We start from the raw sequence: 21,585 nt of genomic DNA, 5'->3' as shown, positions 1-21,585 counted from the left end.
TCCAGTCCCAGATGGGTCTGCTTATGAATGTCCCTTCTTGTTGTTCACCCACTGAAAGTACCCTCCTAAACCCCTTTATCTAATCATGTCCCCAGCTATTTCAGAACATCATTCTTGAATCTTTTTCTCTGTGGAGCAACAAAGACTCTAACATTCCTGTGCAGCTGAAATGAGGCTATGGAGTTTGGAGTTTATTTTATCATCAGTGAGAGGAGACTAGAGGTAATTAAGCAAGGAAGTGATATAATATGCTTATAAATTTCTTGTCTTTACTGTAGTGGCCTGGCTTAAGTAAAAGAAGACATATTTGAAAAAAGTGATTTAAATTCTGAGCCAAAGTGATAAATAAGGATTTGATCTAGCCAATGATTCAGACCATAAGGACAGATTGCTTAAACAATCTTATTGGAAATGTAAAGCAAATTTGTAGTTAACTATAATACCAATTTTCTTATGACAGGTTATTTCTTAATTATAGTATCTACTAACCTTCTGTTACTTATCAAAATGAAGTTTTAACTGAAGCACAATAAAAGTATTAAAAGAGAAATCAGTGGAATACTACTGGCATGAGAATTTATTCCTAGTGGTTTCACTGGACAAATATATGTATCAGAGGTTAAGTACAGGTCTTTGATGGGTTTATATTGCTCTAAAAAATTTACTGTTTGCCTTTTCTTGTCCATATTCTACTTGGTAGTGTCATGCTAGTCCCGATCCAGGCTCCTTTGAGGATGTACTGGTCAATGGGAAAGGCAGGACTCCAGCCGTTAGGGTTAGTGATTGCCTCCTCTTGAGCAATCAGGAAGCAGGACCCAAAAAAATTTTTTTTTAATTTTTTTTAATTTTTTAAATTTTTTTATAATAATTTTTTATTATGTTATGTTAGTCACCATACAGTACATCCTAAGTTTTTGATGTAAAGTTCCATGATTCATTACTTGCGTATAACACCCAGTGCACCATGCAATACGTGCCCTCCTTAATACCCATCACCGGCCTATCCCAATCCCCCACCCCCCTCCCCTCTAAAGCCCTCAGTTTGTTTCCCAGACTGGAGGAGATAATGCTAAGCGAAATAAGTCAAGCAGAGAAAGACAATTATCATATGGTTTCACTCATTTATGGAACATAAGAAGTAGGAAGATCGGTAGGAGAAGAAAGGGAAGAAGGAAGGGGGGGGGCAAACCTTCTTTTAATCTCCCAAGCAGTATAGGAGATGGTGAAGGAAGAAAGTAAGAGAGAACAGAGAATAGAAAAGAGAGGAGAGAGGAGAGGAGAGGATAGGAGAGGAGAGGAGAGGAGGGGGGGAGGGGAGGGGAGGGGAGGGGAGGAGAAGGGGGCAGGGGAGGGGAAGGGGGAGGGGAGGAAGGAGAGGGGAGGAAGGAGGGGAGAAAAAAAGAAGGGGAGGAAGGAAGAGGGAGACAGAGGAAGAGGGAGTTGACTTTGGTGACAGAGTTTGAGAGTGAGACAGTAATTTTGGATGCAGCATGCCCTGAAATGTCACTTTAAATGTCTTCTAGACAAGTGTTTCAGGGAACTTATGCCAGGTTCTTAGGTGTAATGATAAAGTCTCCTAAGAAACTTATACACAAGGGGTAATTATATCTCTAACCTCTCACCTGAGTTCCAGATTCATATTCATAGTCATTGATACTTGAATGTCTAATGGTCATCTCTAAATTTGAATGGGTTCAAAACCAAACTCTTGATTTCCACTCTAAATCCCCACCAAACCTGCTTCCTCTCACTTCTCTTACCTTAATTAATTTCATTCTTTGAATTGTTCTGGCTAAAAAATTATGTGTCTTCCTTGATTCCACTCCTCCTCCAACACCACACGGCCAATACATCAGTAAATCCTATTATTGACTTCTAGTTTTATACCATTATAATCAGAAAAGATACTTGGTATGGATCACTCTTCTTAAATTTGCTAAGACTTCTTTCGTGTTGAATCATCTATCCTGGATAATATTCCATATGTGCTTAAGAAGAATGTGTATTCTGCTGCTCTTGGATGGAATGTTCTATAAATGTCTGTTTATAGAACATTTGGTCTAATGTATGGTTCAACTCCAACATTTCCTTGTTGATTTTTCTGTCTAAATGATCTATCCATTGTTAAAAGTGGGGTACTGAAATCTCCTATTATAATATTGTTGTTTATTTCTCTCTTCAAGTCTGTTAGTATTTGCTTAATATATTTAGGTGACCTAATATTGAATACATATATATTTAGGATTGTTATATCTTTCTGATAAATTGACCCCTTTATCATTATATAATAATCTTTGTCTCTAGTTGCCATTTTTAGCTTAAAGTCTATTTTTTTCTAACAAAAGTATAGTTTCTCCTGTGTTCTTTTCTCTTTTTCTTTTTTTTTTTTCCATTTGCATGGTCTATCTTTTACAATCCCTTCACTTTGAGCCTATGTGTCCTTAAAGCTGGAATGAGTCTTGTAGGAAGCATATAGTTGGATCTTGTTTTGTTTTGTCCTGCCTTTCCATTCAGCCACTGTATGCCTTTTCATTGGAGAATTCAACCCATTTACATATAAAGTAATTACTGATAGGTAAGTACTTACTAATGCTATCCTATTGTTTTTTTGGCTGTTGTGTAGTTCCTTTGTTGCTTTCTTCCTCTCTTGCTGCTTTCCTTTGTGATGTGATGATTTCTCCACAGTAGTATGCTCTGTGAATCTACTATAGGTTTTTGCTTTGCAGTTAGCATGAGGCTTACATAAAACATCTTATAGGTATGTCTATTTTACACTGATAACAACTTAACCTTGATTACAGACAAAAACTTTATTCCCTTTTCTGTTTCTGATGGCACAATTTCTCTCTTTTTATATTGTGTATTCATTAACAAATTATTGTATCCATAATTATTTTTTCATACTTTTGCCCTGTAGCCCTCTACTGGTGAAGTTAACACACAACCATATTACATTTGAGTATTCTGAATTTGACTATATATATATTCTTACCTTTGTCACTGTTTTGTATATTTTCATATCTACTAACTAGCATCCTTTCTTTTCAGCTTGAAGAATTCCTTTCAACATTTCTCATAAGACAGGTTTAGTGGGAGTGAATTCCTACAGGTTTTGTTTGTCTGGGAAAGGCTTTATCTCTCCTTTATTTCTGAAGGATAGCTTTGCCAGGTAAAGTATTCTTGGTGAAAGTTTTGTTGTTGTTTTTTTTCCTTTCAGCACTTTGAATATATTCTCCTACTCTCTCCTAACCTGCAAGTTTTCTGCTGAGATATTCACTGATTGCCTTGTGGGGACTCCTTTGTAAGTTATAAGCTTTTTTTCCCTCCCTTGCTGCTTTTAAGATTCTCTTTTTGTACTTGATTTTTGACAGTTTTTTTTTTAATAATGTGTCTTGGAGAGAGTTTAAGTTGATTTTGTTGAGTGACATATAAACTTCATGAACTTGGATATCCAGATTTCTCTCCAGATTTGGGAAGTTCTCAGCCATTATTTCTTTAAATAAGCTTTCTTCCCCCTTCTCCTCTTCTCCTTCTGGAACTCCAGTGATTTGCAAATTGGTCCTTTTGATGGTACTCTGTAGATCAGGTAGGCTTTCTTCATTCTTCCTCATTCTTTTTTCTTTGTCTTCCTCTGTTTAGGTAATTTCAAAGTTCCTGTCTTCAATTTCACTGATTCTTCTGCTTGACCAAGTCTGCTATTGGTGCTCTCTATTGCATTTTTTCATGTCATTCATTGAATTCTTCAGCTCCAGAATTTGTTTGGTTCTTTTTTTATGATTTTTTATGGTTCCTTTTTATGATTTTGGATCTTTTTTATGATTCATTAAACTTCTAATTTTGTTCATGTATTGTTTTCCTGACTTCACTGAAGTATTTTTCTATGTTTTCTTATAGCTCATTGAGTTTCCTTCAAAAATCTAATTTGAGTTCTTTATTGGGTAAATCACGAATCCACATGTCTTTGGGTTTAGTTACTGGAAGATTATTGTGATCCTTCAGTGGTGTCAAGGCTTCTTGATTTTTTTTTTTTTTTAATGTTCCTTGGAATTTTATGTTGCTGTCTTCTCATTTCAAATAGTCTCAGCTCCTCCAGTCTTTACTAAATGCTTTTGGGTGAAAAGTACCTAACATTAGCCTTGCTAGAGATTCTGAGGTTTTCTCAAACTTATTAATACATCTGCTCCATGCATCTTGCTCCCTCTTGTGGTAGAATTCTTAAGCGTGTACGCCTTCTCTCAGTCCTGCAACACACAGGCCCAGTCCTGACCATCTCTTTCTTCTCAAAGGTGGTGCCACATCTCAAGTTTGTCGTCTTGCTGGCCTGCAGATTTGGGCCTGCTTTTTGTGCATGCTCACTAGCCATCCTCTGAAGCTTGCTTTTGCCCATCTTCAGAACCATGCACAGGGTGTTAGCCAGAGTGGAGAGGCTGTATGGGCGAGGCACACAAGGAGCTGGGGTTGCCCATGGGCCAATTGGGGGTATCCACAGAGGGTTTTCTCAGCACTTTGTGAGTAGGCTTCTTGATGGAGTTCATAATGTAGTTAATAGGACCCACCCATTGTCCCTTTAATGCTCTCTGAGTCATATGTGTCACTTCCCCAGACTTTTCCCACCCTCCAGTCATGGAGCTCTCCAGTTAGTTCTCTAAATGGGGTGAGAGAGAAATGAGTTTCTTTGGCAGCATCCACACAGCTGGGAAAGCTGGGTGCTTACTCACACTCTCTCTCTTTCCCCCGCAGGAGAAATCATAGTCCCATGAAAAGCTCTCTTAGCCCTAAACTGTGCCACTTTGGGGGAAGAGTTATTTGGGTAAAATCAAATTGTTCCTTTTCACTCCAATGCATCTAAACTCAAAACTCACATTCCTCTTCTCTAACAGAGTGCTAGATCTTCTCCTCTGGAAACCAACTTCAGCAAATGCTCTCTCATCCATAGGTGACTGTCTAAGACTGTGTTCTCCAGGGGCTCCTGGTTTGGGGTCAAGAAGGTCTAGAGCTACTTAATGCATCATTTCACTATCTCTAGCCAGGATCAAGGTCCATCTGCCTATATTACCTGATGCATGGGTGGGATACACTCCTCCTGGTGCCCTTGGCCCAGAGCTGTGGTACTGGATCACACAGCTTCCACAAAGTTGCTGTTATTCATGGTTGGGTGCTGAATATTTGTTGTTGGGGGTGGGGAATAACACATTAAACCCATAGCCAATAGCACTATAACTCACCTGAATGACTCTTATCTAACACATATATTTTTCTGTAAGTTACATCACAGCTTCCTTGTACTTAGGAACACATTCTCTCCCCCATACCCCCACTGAGAGTTAAAGAGACTCCCCCTCAACACTTCTTAACAGCATTACAGGGAGAGGGCTACCAAGGCTTTCAGATTTTACTGTCCTCATTGTACTCCCCCTACACACACACACCCCATAGGGTCAAGCATGACCCAAGCAGAGCCTCAGAAGCTGTCACCAGTTCTGTACTCTGAAATAATGACTTCAAATCTTCTACCAATTCCATTCTCCAAACCAACACACTTCCCAGATGCAGGGACGGGAGGATGAGATATCAGGAAAACTCATTAAAAGAGATAAAGGAGAAAATGCTTTTAAGTAGTATCAACATTTCTTAAAGCTCAAATTATGCCGCTGCCCTAAAACTGACAAATTAACCCAACAAATGCCCATGATGCAGGTCAAAGGGAATTGATGCTGTTCCCTTCATTGTGAGGGAGAGGACAGAAACAACCATTGTGGTCTTATGTCACCATAATGCTGATGTCACTTCACCTTGGCTTTAAAATATATTTTAACATCTGATAAATAAAGCTAGCTCTCTCTTTGCTTTTTGTTTTTAGAATTTTGCTGGCTATTCTCTCTTTTTTTTGTGGTGGTGGATTGGGATTGGGATGGGTCAAGGTAAAAAATAAAGCATTGGATTACAGGATGGCTATGGCATTTGAAAAGTAGGGGAACGATGGTAATTCAAAGAATTGTGGAGCTGCTGTAGGCTCTTGTTAACTCTCTTAAAAGCTTGAAGAAGAAAAAGACAAGCTCAGGTCATCCAACTATTAATTCATACATTTGTGACTTAATAGTATTGTTTAAGGTGATCCTTACCTTCTCCAAGCTCTATGAAAATTAGACTCAAGATCTGTTTGTTTATAAGAGTATCAGTGCCACGATAAAAATGGAATGCCCAGGCTTTCCAGGTCTCCAATGTCAACAGGGCCTTCATGGGATCCTAAAACTCATTGGCAAGCAGAAACTAATACCACCAGAATACTCTGAGTGGCGGAACAGACCCCTGCCCCTTGTTAGAAGAGAGCAGCCTCCCCTTAGCTAAAAATCTTGCAAAAACCTCATCTGAGATATGTGCCTCAAAGATAACGCGTGTCAACATCAAGATCTACCTTCTCCTTGAACGGAAAGATGTTGTCCCTTCTTAAGGAGAAAAAACAGTTCTTCCTGACTATTCATGAACTCCATATCTGTGAATTTGCCAACTCACTAAAATTTATTTGTAACCCTAAATCAATTCTCACAGCACTCTCATGGTCATTTGTCATCATGTGCATGGCTGCAAAAAATCTGAACTGCTTGTTGCACACACACCCAGCTGAAGTCAAACAAGACCATGTTCTACCTTCTTCCTTCAGTTCTCATACTGTAAACAAGTGTTCTTTTTCCAGTCTATTTAGTATCATGTTTTCCACATTTTTGTGTTTCTTGTTGGTGATTTTTCCATTTAAAATGGCCCCCAGGGGTAGTTTTGAAATGCTGCCTAGTGTTTCCAAGTGCAAGAAAGCTACGATGTCTTACAGAGTAAAGGTATTTGTAGGTTAGCTTCCTTTGGCAATGATTTATAGTGCTACTGGCTGTGAGTTCAATGATAAGGAATCGATATTACATATTTTTTAAAAGATTTTATTTATTTATTTGACACACACAGAGAGAGAGCGCACAGGTAGGCAGAGAGGCAGGCAGAGGGAGAGAGAGAAGCAGGCTCCCCGCTGAGCCCAGACGCGGAGCTCCTTCACAGGACCGTGGGATCATGACCTGAGCCAAAGGCAGACACTAAACAACTGACCCACCCAGGTGCCCCAACTGATATTACATATTAAATAAGCCATTTTAAAACAGAAACATACATAAAGCAAGGTGTGTATTGATCAGTTGAGGAAAGTGTTATGACTCTAGAATAGTATAAATCTAACCATATATTTATCCTACAAGTAATGGCTCAGTGACTTTATATAAAATAATTACCTCAAATAACAAGAACTGACTGCACCTTATACATGTAAGGAATTTCAAATTCCAGCTGAGAAGTACTTGCAGGAACTAGAGGAATACCTGTGGGAGTAGACTGGTGGTAGTGAAGTAAGGAAATACAAGACTGGATAGGGAAAATTTTATTGACTTAGGGAACATCCTCCCATGCTTGTGATTCAATATTCTGGCAAGAATCCCTGGAGGCAGTCCTAATATGGTTTCAGACAGCATTTGGAAGTTTGAGCATGATGATGCCTACATAAATGAGGTGGGGATACTAGAAATACTTTGGAGCAGTATTAAAGAAAGACACAGAAAGCTCCAGATGTTAAAATTTTGAATAGATATTCAATGTGAGACTGGAGAACTCACCACCTGACTATTTCATGGAAGAACCCAGAGGACACATTCTTCACTAAGGCAATAAGGAATCTACAAATGAGAGCTCAATAGCTCAGGGTTGATGGTAGGACATACTGCCATGGAAGAGACTGTCTTACTTATTACTGGAAGAGTTCTTTTCATGCAGACTTGTAGCATGTACAAAATTTGACCATATAACTGGCCATAAAGTAAGTATACACAAATTCCAAGAGTGAAATAATGCAAAGAACGTACTTTAACAACTATGCAACAGCTATTAGAAATTAATAGCAAAATCTAATTAGAAAATCTCTTAGTTTTAGGTTTTATACATATGTACATATGTATATATCTACATATATATTTTTTGAGTTAATTTTTCTTTATTGTGTGACATATGGATCAAAGTTTTAAAAATATGGTTGTGGAACCATTTGTTTCTGCACTGAATGTGTAACTTAACCTTATTACACCTTTGTCAAGCATCAATTGAAAATATATGTATAGGTCTATTTCTAGATTCTCTATTCTGTTCCATTGATCACTTGTCTATCTTTATGCCAACAGCACATTCTGTTGATTTACTGTACATATGCTTAATTTCATGTTTCAACTTCACTGGGCTAAGGGATGCCCAGCTAGCTGGTGAAACAATTTCTAAGTGTGTTTGTGAGAGTGTTGCTAGAACAGATTAGCATTTAATCAGTACACTGAGTAAAGAATACCCACCCTCACCAATGTGGGTAGACATTATCCAATCTGTTAAGGTCCCAGATAGAACAAAAAGGCAGAGGAAGGTTGAATTCTCTTTTCTTGAGCTGGGACATCCGTTTTCTCCTTCCCACAGATGACAAGAGCTCCCAGTTCTGGGGCCTTTGTACTCCAGGACTTATATCAGCTGTGCTGCCCTCCTGCTCCCCCAGGCCTTCAGTCTCAAACTGGAGTTATACCATCAGCTCCCTTGGTTCTCAGGCCCTCACTCATACTGAATTATATCACCATCTTTCCTTGTTCTCCAGCTTGCAGATAGTTATTGTGGGATTTCTCAGCCTCCAGCACTGTGTGAACCAATTCCTATATTAAATCTCCTCTTCTATTTATCTCTATATATTCTATTAGTTTTGTTTCTCTAGAGAACCCTAATACTCAATAGTTTTATAATAAGTCTTTAAGTCAGATAGTGTAAGTTTCCCAACTTGGTTCTTTTTCAAAGTCGCTTTAACTATTCTAAGTCTTTTGCAGTCCATATGAATTTCAGAATCAGCTTGCCAATTTTATAAGAAAAACCTGCTGTAATTTTGCTTGGGATTGTACTGAATTGACAGACGAATGTTGGGGGGATTGACATCTTAAACAGAATCTTTTGATCCATGAACATGGTGTTTCTCTCCATTTATTTAGCTCTTCTTTAACCTCTTGCAGCAATGTTTTATAGGTTTCAGTTGATAGGTCTTGCAAATCTTTTGTCAGATTTATTCCTAAGCATTCCATATTTTTTGATGCTATTTAAACTGTATTTCTAAAATTTCAATTTCTAATTGCTTATTACTAAAATGTAAAAATACAATTGATTTAAAAATAATGACTCAGTATCAGGCAACCTTGCTAAACTCATTTATTAGTTCTAAATGCTTTTTTATAAATTCCACCATATTTTCTACATAGACAATCTTCTGCAAATAAAATATTACTTTTTCCTTTCCAATCTGGATGGATTTTATTATTTTTCTTGCCTAATTGCATCGGATAGAACCTCTAGTAAAATGTTAAATAAAAGTGGTGAGAGCAAAAAAAAAAAAAAAAAAAAGTGGTGAGAGCAGCCATCCACATCATGTTTCTAACCTTAGAAAAAAAAGTTTGATCTTTCATCACTGAGAATGATATCAGCTGTAGGATTTTTGTAGAGGTCATTTATCTGTTTGAAGAAATTTCCTTGTCCTAGTTTGCTGACAGGTTTTGTTTTTTCTCCCAAATTAGGAATGGAAGTTGGATTTTTTCAAATGATTTTCTACATCTACTGAGATGATTATGGGTTTTTTTTTCCATCTGTTAATGTGAATTGCATTGATTGATTTTCAAATGTTAAGACAACTTTACATTTTTAGGATAAGCCCTACTTGGCCATATTATCCCTTCTAGGTATTGTTGGATTTGATTTGTTAAAATTTCACTTAGAATTTTTACATATATGTTCATGATTGATACTGTTCTGTAGTTTTCTTTTCTTGCAATATCTTTGTGTGGTTTTGGTATCAGAGTAATGCTGGCCCCATAAGGTGAGTTGAGAAGTATTCCCTCCTCTTCAATTTTCTGCAGAATTGGTATTCTGTCTTTCTTAAATGTTCTGTAGGATTTAGCAGGGCTTGGAATTTGTGACTCAGGATTAGGGCAAAAATTTGTTAGATATGACACAAAAAACATGATCCAAAAAAAAAAAAAAGATTGGTAAGTTGGACTTCATTAAAATTAATAACTTCTTTGAAAGGCACTGTTAATAGAATGAAAAGACAAAACTACAAACTGAAGGAATGTATTTGTAAAAACATATGTGATTAAAGACTTGTACTTGAGATATATAAAGAACTCTCAAAAAAGCAATAATAAAGAGAAAAAAATCCAATAATAGGTAAAAAGTTTGAACAGACATTTTGCCAAAAAAGATACATGGATGGCAAATACGCACAGGAAGAGGTACTCAGTATCAGCAGTCATTAGGTAAATGTAAATTATAGCCACAGTAAGATAATGTACTTTGTTAGAATGTCTGCAATTTAAAAGATTGACTTACTAAAGTGCTAATGTGGAGGAACTGAAACCCTCGTACAATGCTGTTGGGAGTGTAAAGTGGTAGAGTATCTTAAAAAACAATTTGGCAGTTTCTTTAAAAGTTAAACATGTATGTCACATATAATCCAGCCATCCCACTCCTATGCATTTATCCAAGATGAATGAAAGTATATGTCCATATGAAGACTTGTAAGCAAATATTCATATAGCCTTATTGAATTAGTCAAAAATTGGAAACAACCTGAAGATTGATCAATAGGTATAAACACAGCCATAAACAGAATACTACTGAGCAATAAAAATCAACTGTTGATACATGAAACATGGATTAATCTAAATAACACTAAGTAAAAGAAGTCAGGCCAAAAAAAGTGTACATATTGCATGAGAACATTATATAAAATTTTATAACATGCAAATTAATCTATAATGACAGAAAGCAGATAAATCATTGCCTGGAAATAGGTGGGCAAGGAATGGTATGAAGGAAAGATTACAAAGGGGCATGGTGAAACTTTTGAAGATGATGGATATGTTCAATATCATGATTGTGGTGATGGCCTCATGGATGTGTGTTTATATGTATATTTTATTTTTTAAAAACTTTTTGTACATTTAAATGTGTGCAGTTTATTATATGCCAATTTTCTTCAGTAAAGCTGATAAAAATTTGAATACATAAAGAAAATAAAAACTCAAACCATGAATGGAGAGAAGATAATTTGCCACAAAGGATTGGGATTCAGTAAATCCCCTAAAAATTAATAAGAAAATAGGTAACAACTCAATAGAAAAGCAGGTTAAAGTAATGAACAGAAATTTCACAGATGAGGATACATAAGTGGCTCTCAAACATATGCAATTATATTCAATTTCTTCAGTATGGAAATTAAAAGCACTTTCCAGGTTGGTTAAAATGGAAATGTTAAACAAAATTAAGTGTTTGTGAGGATGTGGAGCAATAGGAATTGGATATAAATTGGTATAACCACTTTTGAAAACAGTTTGCTATATCCAGGAAAATTGAACACACTTAAATTCCTCCACCCCATAATTCCACTATTAGCTATATGCCTAAATAAATTGCTGAATGTGTGCTTATAAGCAAGAATACTTATTGCAGGGGCACCTGGGTGGCTCAGTCGTTAAGCATCTGCCTTTGGCTCAGGACGTGATCCCAGGGTTCTTGGATCGAGCCCTGCATTGGGCTCCCTGCTTGGCTGGGAGCCTGCTTCTTCGTCTCCCACTCCCCCTGCTTGCGTTCCCTCTCTCGCTGGCTGTCTGTCTCTCTTCAAATGAATAAATAAAATCTTTAAAAAAAAAAAGAATACTTATTGCAACATTGTTTAAAAATTATATAAACAGTCTCAATATTCATTAACAGTATAAAGGGTATGTAATTTATGGTATATTCATACAACAGCAAACTCATAAAAGATATTATAAACATGTAAAATTAATGAACTTTAGTATATACATCCACATGATTATAACGTAAAACAATGTTGAGTGAAAGAAGCAAGTTATAGAAGAATTCTTACAAATTCTTATAAATTTTAAAAGCAGGCAAAACTGAAGAGTGTATTTTAAGAGCTATATGCTTAGGTAGCAAAATAAAAACAAAAGTCCCACAATAAATATAAAGGAAAGCAAGAGAATAAGAGAATGATTAATTCAGGATACTATTTATCTTTGGACAGGGACAATGCATGAGTAGGTCTCATAGGATGCATCTGAGATATGGTAATATTCTGTTTCTGGCCTCGATATGGGTACATGGATTTTGGTTTATTACTAACATTGAATTTGTACATTTATATTTTGCACACTCTTTGTTAGGTATGCTCTATTTCACAATTTTGGAATGTTTAATAGGAAGTATAGGAGAGAGATTACAGACAGGTAGGAGACTGGTTACAAGGCTAATGCAGTTATTTACACAAAAGAAATCAAAAGACTTGAAGCTCTGTAAGTTAGGGTAGTTAGCTTGAATAATTATTTGAAATTAAATGAGTTAATGTAAGTGCTTTGCATAGTATATTCCCAAAGCAAAACTCAATAATTATTAGTTTTCCACGTCCAACTCTTTTCTCACTGATTCCTATACTGTACAAGAATATAAGTAGATAGCAAAGAATGAATATACTAGATAAGTTTTCAGTACCAATTCCGGAAGTCCAGTGCTATCCTAAGTATTCTTAAGGGTTACCTGCCCAACCTTGTGTTGGGACTGTTAATTTGGCTTTTAATGAAACACAATAGGGTAGTGGTTCTCAAACTTAAGTGTGCATAAGGATCACACTTAAATTAAACATAAGGATTACATACACCCGTAAGGATCATACTTTAAGAGGCAGATTAACTGGAATTTACACAAAAAATTCTGATGTAACAGACTTGAATGGGACCCAGGAATCTGCATTTTAAAAACAAGCACTCCCCAGTCGTATGCAGATGGTCTAGACTAGAGCTTTGGAAATGCTGGTTTTACTGATTAAAAGTTTTTTATTTTTATTTTTTTTTTTTATTTATTTGACAGATAGACAGTGAGAGAGGGAACACAAGCAGGGGGAGTGGAAGAGGGACTAGACTAGAGCTTTGGAAATGCTGGTTTTACTGATTAAAAGTTTTTTATTTTTATTTTTTTTTATTTATTTGACAGATAGACAGTGAGAGAGGGAACACAAGCAGGGGGAGTGGAAGAGGGAGAAGCAGGCTTCATGATGAGCAGGAGCCCAATGCAGGGCTCAATCCCAGGACCCTGGGATCATGACCTAAGCTGAAAGCAGACACTTAACTGAGACACCCAGGCACCCTGACTAAAAGTTCTTGAATGAGACTTATCCGGGTTCAAATGAAGTATACCTAGTTCTTTATTTCCTAGGGGTAAAATCTTGGGTGCATTACTTTACCTCTTTACGACTCATGATCATCTTGTGAAATGGGACTGTACCAGTTCCCACTTTATAGGACTGCTGTGTGAGTTACATGAAGTGATATATTAAAAAGGTTTAGTACAGAGCCTGGTACATAGAGAACTTTTATTTACAATTACAACTCTTGGTAGTGGTGGTGGTGCTGGTGATTTTGTAGTCAACCCAGCTTAACTCCCTACAAAAAGTTGATTCAAATCCTTATTACATGTATTTTATTTTATTTTAGAGATTTATTTATTTATTTGAGAGAGAGAGAGAGAGAGAGAGCAGGGGAAGTGAGAGGGAGAGAGAACCTCAAGCAGACTCCCCACCAAGCATGGGGCCTGACATGGGCTCAATCCCACAATCCTGAGGTCATGACCCGAGCAGAAAATCAAGAGTAGGATGCTCAACCAACTAAGCCACCCAGGCAACCCTACGTGCATTTTACTATCCAGTCCTCTTTATGATTTTATACACATTTCTGATGGGCTTATATTTTCATGGACCCCTCCGGCTGATTTTCTGCTTCTGAGCAATTTTTGTTCCTTGTTCTATATTACCTATGGCTATTTGCTTCTTTGTCATAATTTTAAGGCAAAGGCAAAAATGGTCCTTTATACTTCATCATTTCCTTCAGAGCAACCACAAATATAAAGCTGTTGCATGTAGCAAAAATGTAGTTGAAGATCTGGCAGCTACTTTAAGTGCTATGTAGGACACAACTTGGGATCACATGTTAGATCTTTCTGATGCCATTGTCTGCACCGCTCCATATAGAAACCCCAGTCTCCTGACATCTTGCTAATTGTTCCCTTCCCATCTCTCTCCCTCACTCCCTACCTTTTGGATAACTCTGGAATTTTGAATTCTCCCTTAATTAGATTGAGCAATTCAGCCTCTTTAGCTACTCCTAAAGTTGCAGTTACTCATAAAAAAAAAAAAAACCCCACAAAAAAAACCTCAGTACATTTTCATAGCAAGATTCATAGCTTCTTAGAGAATAATTATGGTTATAAATAGTATATAATATAAACCAAGGCATTTGGAAATATTGAGAAAAAAGTACTTGCTAGAGCAAAAAGAAAGAAATTGAAAAATCATCTTAAATATTTTCTACCATGGTTCTGCCACATTCCACACATATTCAAATAACCCCTTCAACTTCCAGATCACAAAAACTAAAAATTCATATTTAACTTCGTTCTCTTTAATTGGATACTCAATAGTTAACAGAATAATTTTGAAGAAAATTAAAGTGCCTTTTCCTTCTTTATCATATTTCTAGGAAATCAGTGTTTCCAAATGACGACTTTTAGTGTAAAGAATTTCTAACACACTTGCGTGAAGTGTAGAGAACTTCTTGAGAATCTAGTCTGGGTTTCAATCCTGATTTGCCTCAGACAATTTAGCAAATCACTTAACCTACCTCCCTGTTAACTCTATTTTTAAAACAGGATGAGGCATACTAGTTTTTTATTGCTGCTGAAACAAATTACCATTAACCTGGTGGTTTTTAAAATTATCTTTACATTTCAGTATGTCAATAATTGGACCTGGATCTCATTGGGTTAAAATCAAGGTGTCAGCACTATTGTGTTCCTTTCTGGAGACCGTAGGAGAGAATCTGTTTCTTTGTTCTTTCCAGCTTCTAGAGGTTGCCCATATTGCTTGGCTGATGGCTCCCTTCCTCCATCTTTAATGTCAGCAATGATGTAGAGATTGCACATGACATCATTCTGAACTCTTTTGTTTCCCTCTTCCACTTTTAAGGACCCTTGTGACTACATTGGACCCACAAGGATAGTGCAGGATAATCTCCCAATTTTAATGTCAGCTAATTACCAACCTTAATTCCATCTGCAATCTTAATTTTTCCCTTTATCAATCAAGGTAACATATTCATAGATTCTGGTAATTAAGACTTTGACATCTTTGGGAGGGCATTATTCTGCCTACCACATTAGGTAACAGAATATTTCTCATATATTTAACTGAAAACTTCTATGATTTTATGATAAAGTCCATCACACTTGGGGTGGGGGTGGGGGGAGAAGGAGTAGTCCTTTATAGTACCAGGCTTGCATTTACTAACACTGTTAAATAAATCCTCTGTAATGGACATTGTTGTTTTACTGAATGCTCAACTTCTAGTCCATCCTTTTTTGGTACTGGGAAATTTCTTGCTTCCTCACTGATGAGTCCCAGGACTGCCAATCAGTTGCCTTAATCTGGGTAAGAAGCAAAAACTTAACCCAAGATAGGCTTATCTCATTAGAAACTGAATTGTGGGAAAAGAACAAGACTGAAAACAATATATGTATTGTTGTTGTTCCACCGTCTATTACAAGGAAAATGCAGCAACAACTATTTCAACTCTCTGGAGCTGCCTGGCTCCGGAGGCTGCCAAGCCTGATTCTTCAGCTTTCTTTTCCTTCCTACAAGCATCTGTATATTCTTTCAATATTTTGCTTATATTAGTTAACTTCTAGCATGCAATCAAATTGATAGCCTCTCATTCTTTTTGACCTCTGTGGCTACATTTCCTGTTTCTCTCTCAGCTTGTCTGACCACTCCAGGCTCCTACACCAGGCTCCTTTTAGAACTCCCCTCCCTTTTCTGTTCCATAACTGTCCATTCTTAGATGCTTTTTTATTCTTTACATTTTTAATGAGATTTCATTCAGAACTGTGGCTTTGACTCTTACCTTCGTACTGAATTCACAACTCCTGTATTGATCTAACTCTACATTTGCCTGCTATTCATCATCTGCATTTAGATATCATACTACCAACTCAAACTCAGTTATGACCCAAGTCATATACCTCTCATTAATTTAAAAACTAGTTTATCTTCTTCATTCCTGACCTCTGTTATCCAGTCACCCAGGATGGAATATTGATTAGGAGCAGTCTTTCTGATTTTCGCTGTATTGGGTATCTGTTTTTACCTACCCTATAGGACAATTTCTTCGAGAAAACTGCACCTCTCTCATTCCATGTCAGTCACGGTACCCTGCCTCCTCCCTTCACAGAAATGGTCATGTGATTATACAGAACCACTATGTATAATTATTTATAATGCATATTTATTATAATTATACCATTATATATATAAAGATTTTATTTATTAATTTTAGAGAGACAGAGAGAGCATAAGCGGGGGTGGGAGGTAGAGGTAGAAAGATTCTCAAGCAGACTCCACACTGGAGTCTGACATGGAGCTTGATCTCACAACCCTGAGATCATAGCCTGAGCCAAAATTAAGAGCTGGACGCTTAACAGACTGAGCCACCCAGGAACCCCATTGTTATAATAGTATAATTACATGTAATATGTAACATAACTATAATATTTATAATATACGATATTGGGAAAGAGAAGTCATTGTTCTTTAAGTTGCTAAGCTGGAAGGATATAAATCTGTCATATAGAGAGAGCCCGTTTGGCTCATCATTAGGAAAGAGTTTTATTTTAAAAGTGTCACCTTAAACTGCAAGGATATCCATTAAACATCACAATTAAACATGCCAAAGGAGAAGCCATGTTCTCAAAATGTCCACTTAACTCACCCAAACATCTCAAACCCACCCTTTGCTGACCTTCGATAACCCCATTTTTTTAAGTTTCTTTTTTTTAAACAAGGGAAAGTAGACAGGTACATGTTGGTAAATGTTAACTGTACACATTCACATAGAGACACAGTGTAATCTCTGAGCCCAATATACAGAGAGGAGGAAAAAGCTAGAATTCTATACACTACTATACAGGGGCCTACCATGCTCTAGCTTCCAGTAGAACTAAGGGAGCAGAAGGGTTCCCCCCCAACACACACAAAGCACAGTGGTGTTGATTCTATAACGTTTCTGTTGAGACAGGAAGAGAGAAAAATGAATTTGGAACATAGAGGGGTAGAGATTCTTTCCCACTGTATTCCCCCCAAATAAGTTGAGAATCATGGTATAAAGGGAGAGAGAAAAGACACTTCAAAAAACAGGGTGAATGAGCACAAGGTGGGGGGGGGACTGGAACTTGCTCCCACAGATTGGAGAAAATTAAAAAAGGAAGGTTGGAATCCATTAGTGTTCCACTGTCATTTTCTCCTTCATCCTCCTCCTTCTGCCCCCTCATCATCATTTTCATCTTCCTCAACTTCATCCTCATCTCCTTCTTCATCAGTATCTTCCAATCATTCATCATCATCAGCAGCAGCAGCATCTTCTTTCCTTCCCCTTCTTCATCATCCACATGAGGAACCGAGTAGTACTGTAATGGATTTGGCCAAATATCATCTTTGATGACCTCTCCTAACTCATCTGCACCTGCCTCAGAATGGTCAGTAAACCAGGTGAAGCTCTCTGGTTCCTCATGCTGTCTCTTCCTGCTGGCTTTATTCTGTGTTTGACTTGAACGTTTTGTCAAATCCTTCCCAGATTTCCATTTGATTTCCGTAGACTTTGAAGATGGATCACCACTCTCATCCAGATGAAATTCTTTGGAGAGAACTTTATTTTTGAAGTAAGGGTTTTCATCAAAATAAAAATCTATTCTGTAACCTGATTTAATATCCCTAGCAATGCAGACACTTGTAGATGGTCGACAAATGTTGTTACCCCAAAATTCGGGATTTTGGCAATTAATTCCAACCTCTTCTGTCAAAATGGTTGGTGGAGTTTGTTACGTTTCTTTTCTACTTCAAAATCTCAGTGGCTTGTTCATTAAGTCTGTTTATTTCATTGTGTACTTCATCAATATATTCAATTGCTTCTTGCTGTTCTTTTTATTCCTTTGGCAAGTGCTGAGAGGTCAACGTCTCCCCCCGCTTGGGGGCAGGAGAGTCTTGGTTTCTTCTTTTGAGGCAGGAGTGAAGACTGGCGTTTGGGGGCCATGCTGTGAGGCAACTCCACAAAACCAGGAGAGACGCACATCTGGAAGAAGCTCCAATTACTCCAAAGTTAATTTATCTTGTTTTACATAATTATTTACATGTCCATCTTGCCTTACACAAATACTTGATTTTATTAATCTTTATAATACCCTTATCGTGCTTTGCATATACTAGGAACTCACTGAATGATTATTGTTGAAACATAAATACAAGAAAACATCGAATGTTATTGCAGGGTGGGCACAGGGTTACAGTGACTTTATTATATGACAAAAGTTATCCTAGTACTTTTCACAGATGATTTAATTTAATCCATGTAACTTCACACTTTGGGAAACAAAGACCAAGGGAAATTAAGAAATTTATGTGAAGGTCACAGATGGTGACTATAAGAGAACATGAATCCAGATTTTTCTGAATACAAAACTCAAACCCTTTCTACTTCATCACACACCACTCTGGTTTATTACTGTCAATACTACGAATATAGTTCTATTTCAGTGGGCCAGATTCACCTTCGTCAAAGATGGGCTTAAATTGTAAAAGTTGAGATTTCATGAAAGCTCTTGCCCCATCAGTCTCATGATTTCATAAAACAAATGTTTTGTAAATTTGGATGTTATTTTTGGTCTATAGGTATGTTCCAAAAATGCATAGCACAAAACTGAAATAGCAGAAATTTAGCCATAGTTTTGCTAAAACACACTAGTAAAATCAGAATATCCAAAATAAACATACCTTTTCTGAGACAGTGTATTACATATTAAGAAAGGAAAAAAAGTTGTTGGTTTTGTTCTCCCCTCCATGTTTTCTTTTTTTCTTAAACAACTTTCAGTTTGTATTCTAGTCCTTACACAAGAGATAAGCTACAATTCTACTGTTACTAGCTCATTTTTGTTGACTTTGATCTGGTTACTTAACCACAGTCAACTATTTTAGTCTCTTCATCTGTAAAGAAATATCCAAAAAGATGAATATCGAACTTTAGATAATAAATTTGTTATCGAACAAAGGGATTAGAATTCTGCTCAAGAAGAAAACTTCGTACTGTACTACAATGATCTGAACAATTATCATAACATATTTGTAACTTATTAACTATAAAATTACTTCCTCATTTCAGAAGTATTATTCTGCCCTTTGCCTGATACTTAGCAGCATGGTATCATTTGGTTTAGGACATACAATACTTACAACAATGAAATATCAGACTATGTGGAGTACTAATAATCATCCAAAACAATCATAATCTTACGACGGTTAAATAAATTTTTACTTGCATTTATTTGACGTAAAATACAACATAAAAACAAATGACCTGGTCATATTATCCAACAATTATCAATTTCGGCTTATCCATTCTGGTGATTATAAAGGAAAAACAAATATTTCTGACATACCTTATTTTTGAGGGTGTTTTGCTTTAAAAAGTCTTGGAAATCAAGTTGATAATATAAGTGAACATTACAAATTAAATAGAAATAACAATTTACTAATTTTTCCCCATTTTCCCATTTCTGAGTGAAGAGATACCTCTAGGAAGAAAAGGTCCAAGGCTCTTAGTTCTTAGGCCTTATTTTTCTCTTCTGTAAATTGGGGTAAATAAAATCTAATCTTAATGAGGATTGAGATTACATTTGTTTTGCAGAAAAGGGCATAAAATCTAGTGTCCTGCCACTTCCCATTTGAGTGATCTTGGCCAAGTTACTTTACTTCTTTGAACTTTTGTTTTACTCATTTGTAAAATGGGGCTAATATGTCTAGCTTATGTAAATTTCTTGTGGGGATTAGATAAGAAAAAAACATGTGAAAATGTTTTTACAAAGTACTAGAAAATGTAAGACTAATTATTTCCAAAGTGAAATATAATTTTCCCTGCTACATAGTGCTGCAGATTCGTAGATAAAATACTATATGGAAAAGGACTCAAAGTCTTTTCCTTTATGACCCTCTTCCTTGTCTGCCTTCCTACGGAAATAAGTTATAGTTCTAACTTTGTACTTGCTTAGGTTATAGCAAAGTCATTTGTGGCAAAGGATAGCAACTGTTCCATGTTACTGCTAATCATTTCAAGAATAACTGAACAGTTAATGACATTTCTGCCCTTTCTGGAATGTAAAAAAAAAAAATTCTTCAAATATAGTTTTCTATGTGCTACATAAACAATGGTTTCCTATAGAGAACCCTTCTCTAATAATGAAAAGGCAACTTGTATATAATTACAACTAAATGATTGTGAACGTTAACTAACTGAAAACTATGAAACTATATTCTTAAAGTATAATCTTCCTTAAATCAGAGAAGCAATATAAGCTAATATAACAAATAATAGTATAAGGAAAAAAGAATAAGAAGATATTTCTAATTGTTGACCTTTTTTTCTTTATTAATAATTAATTTACTTTCTTAATCAATGGTAAAATTAAATTGAGAAAGGGAAACATTTTGTAAAGCTAAGTATTCTACTTATTAATTTTCCAGAATGTAGTTATGATGTATATAACTCTGTAATAGTTGTCAACAGTCTCCTTTGCAAATTAATGATTTACTTAGCAGATGACTGCCTCTTATTAGAGGCCTAGAACTCAAAATCATGTTAAGAAAAGGGACACATTATGTCTATAACCACTCTTTTATTATTAAAGCTGCTCTCTAAAAAGGCACACATTTAAAAACTCACCCCAATGAGGACAGTATGAATATTCCAGGATTCTAGAAAGATTCCCTCCAGAATAAAGTATATCAAAAAGTTGTCTTTAATTTGGTATATATATGGCTTAATGCTATTTATTGAATTTTCCACATATGCAGGGCAAATGTCACATCCACAACATAAAACTAAATGTTATTGGAAAGATGTGACATTGTTGCAACATTGTTACATGCTGACAAAAACCTATCTAGTCCAAACTCTTTTTTCTCTGTTATTTTTATATTCATTGGATTTAATGGAAACCCTCAAAACAATACAGTAGTCCCTCCCCACTTTTCTGTGGAGGATATATTCCAAGAACCCCAGTAGATGCCTAAAACCACAGATAGTACCAAACCTCTTATGTACAATGTTTTTTTTTTATGCATGCACACACACCTATGATACAGTTTAATTTATAAATTAGGCACAGCAAGAGATTGACGATAACTAATAATAAAATAGAATAATTTTAACAATATATTATAATAAAGTTATGTGAATGTGGTCTCTCTCTTTGATCTTATTGTTCTATACTCACCCTTCTTGTGATGATGTAAGATGATAAAATGCCTTCATGATGAGAAGTAAAGTGAAGGATGGACAGACTATGACTTGGCCTTAGGCTACCACTGACTTTCTGACAGGTCAGAAGGAGAATCAT

At 36.2% G+C, this 21,585-nt stretch overlaps 1 protein-coding gene and 1 pseudogene across 1 annotated transcript in view; both read right to left on the bottom strand.

Annotated features, from left to right (window-relative positions):
- The window catches only part of TTLL7 (tubulin tyrosine ligase like 7), a 193,689-nt gene extending 172,141 nt beyond the window's left edge, over positions 1-21,548 (bottom strand). Inside the window, exon 1 of the mRNA XM_048220266.2 lies at positions 21,463-21,548. The gene's annotated coding sequence lies outside the window, so the exon portion shown is untranslated. The remainder of the gene's footprint in view (positions 1-21,462) is intronic.
- LOC125282876 (protein SET-like) lies at positions 3,994-21,585 on the bottom strand (annotated as a pseudogene).

Source organism: Ursus arctos, unplaced genomic scaffold (assembly GCF_023065955.2).
Source record: "Ursus arctos isolate Adak ecotype North America unplaced genomic scaffold, UrsArc2.0 scaffold_12, whole genome shotgun sequence".
NCBI classification, from domain to species: domain Eukaryota; kingdom Metazoa; phylum Chordata; class Mammalia; order Carnivora; family Ursidae; genus Ursus; species Ursus arctos.
This window is presented reverse-complemented; position numbering and strand designations above follow the sequence as displayed.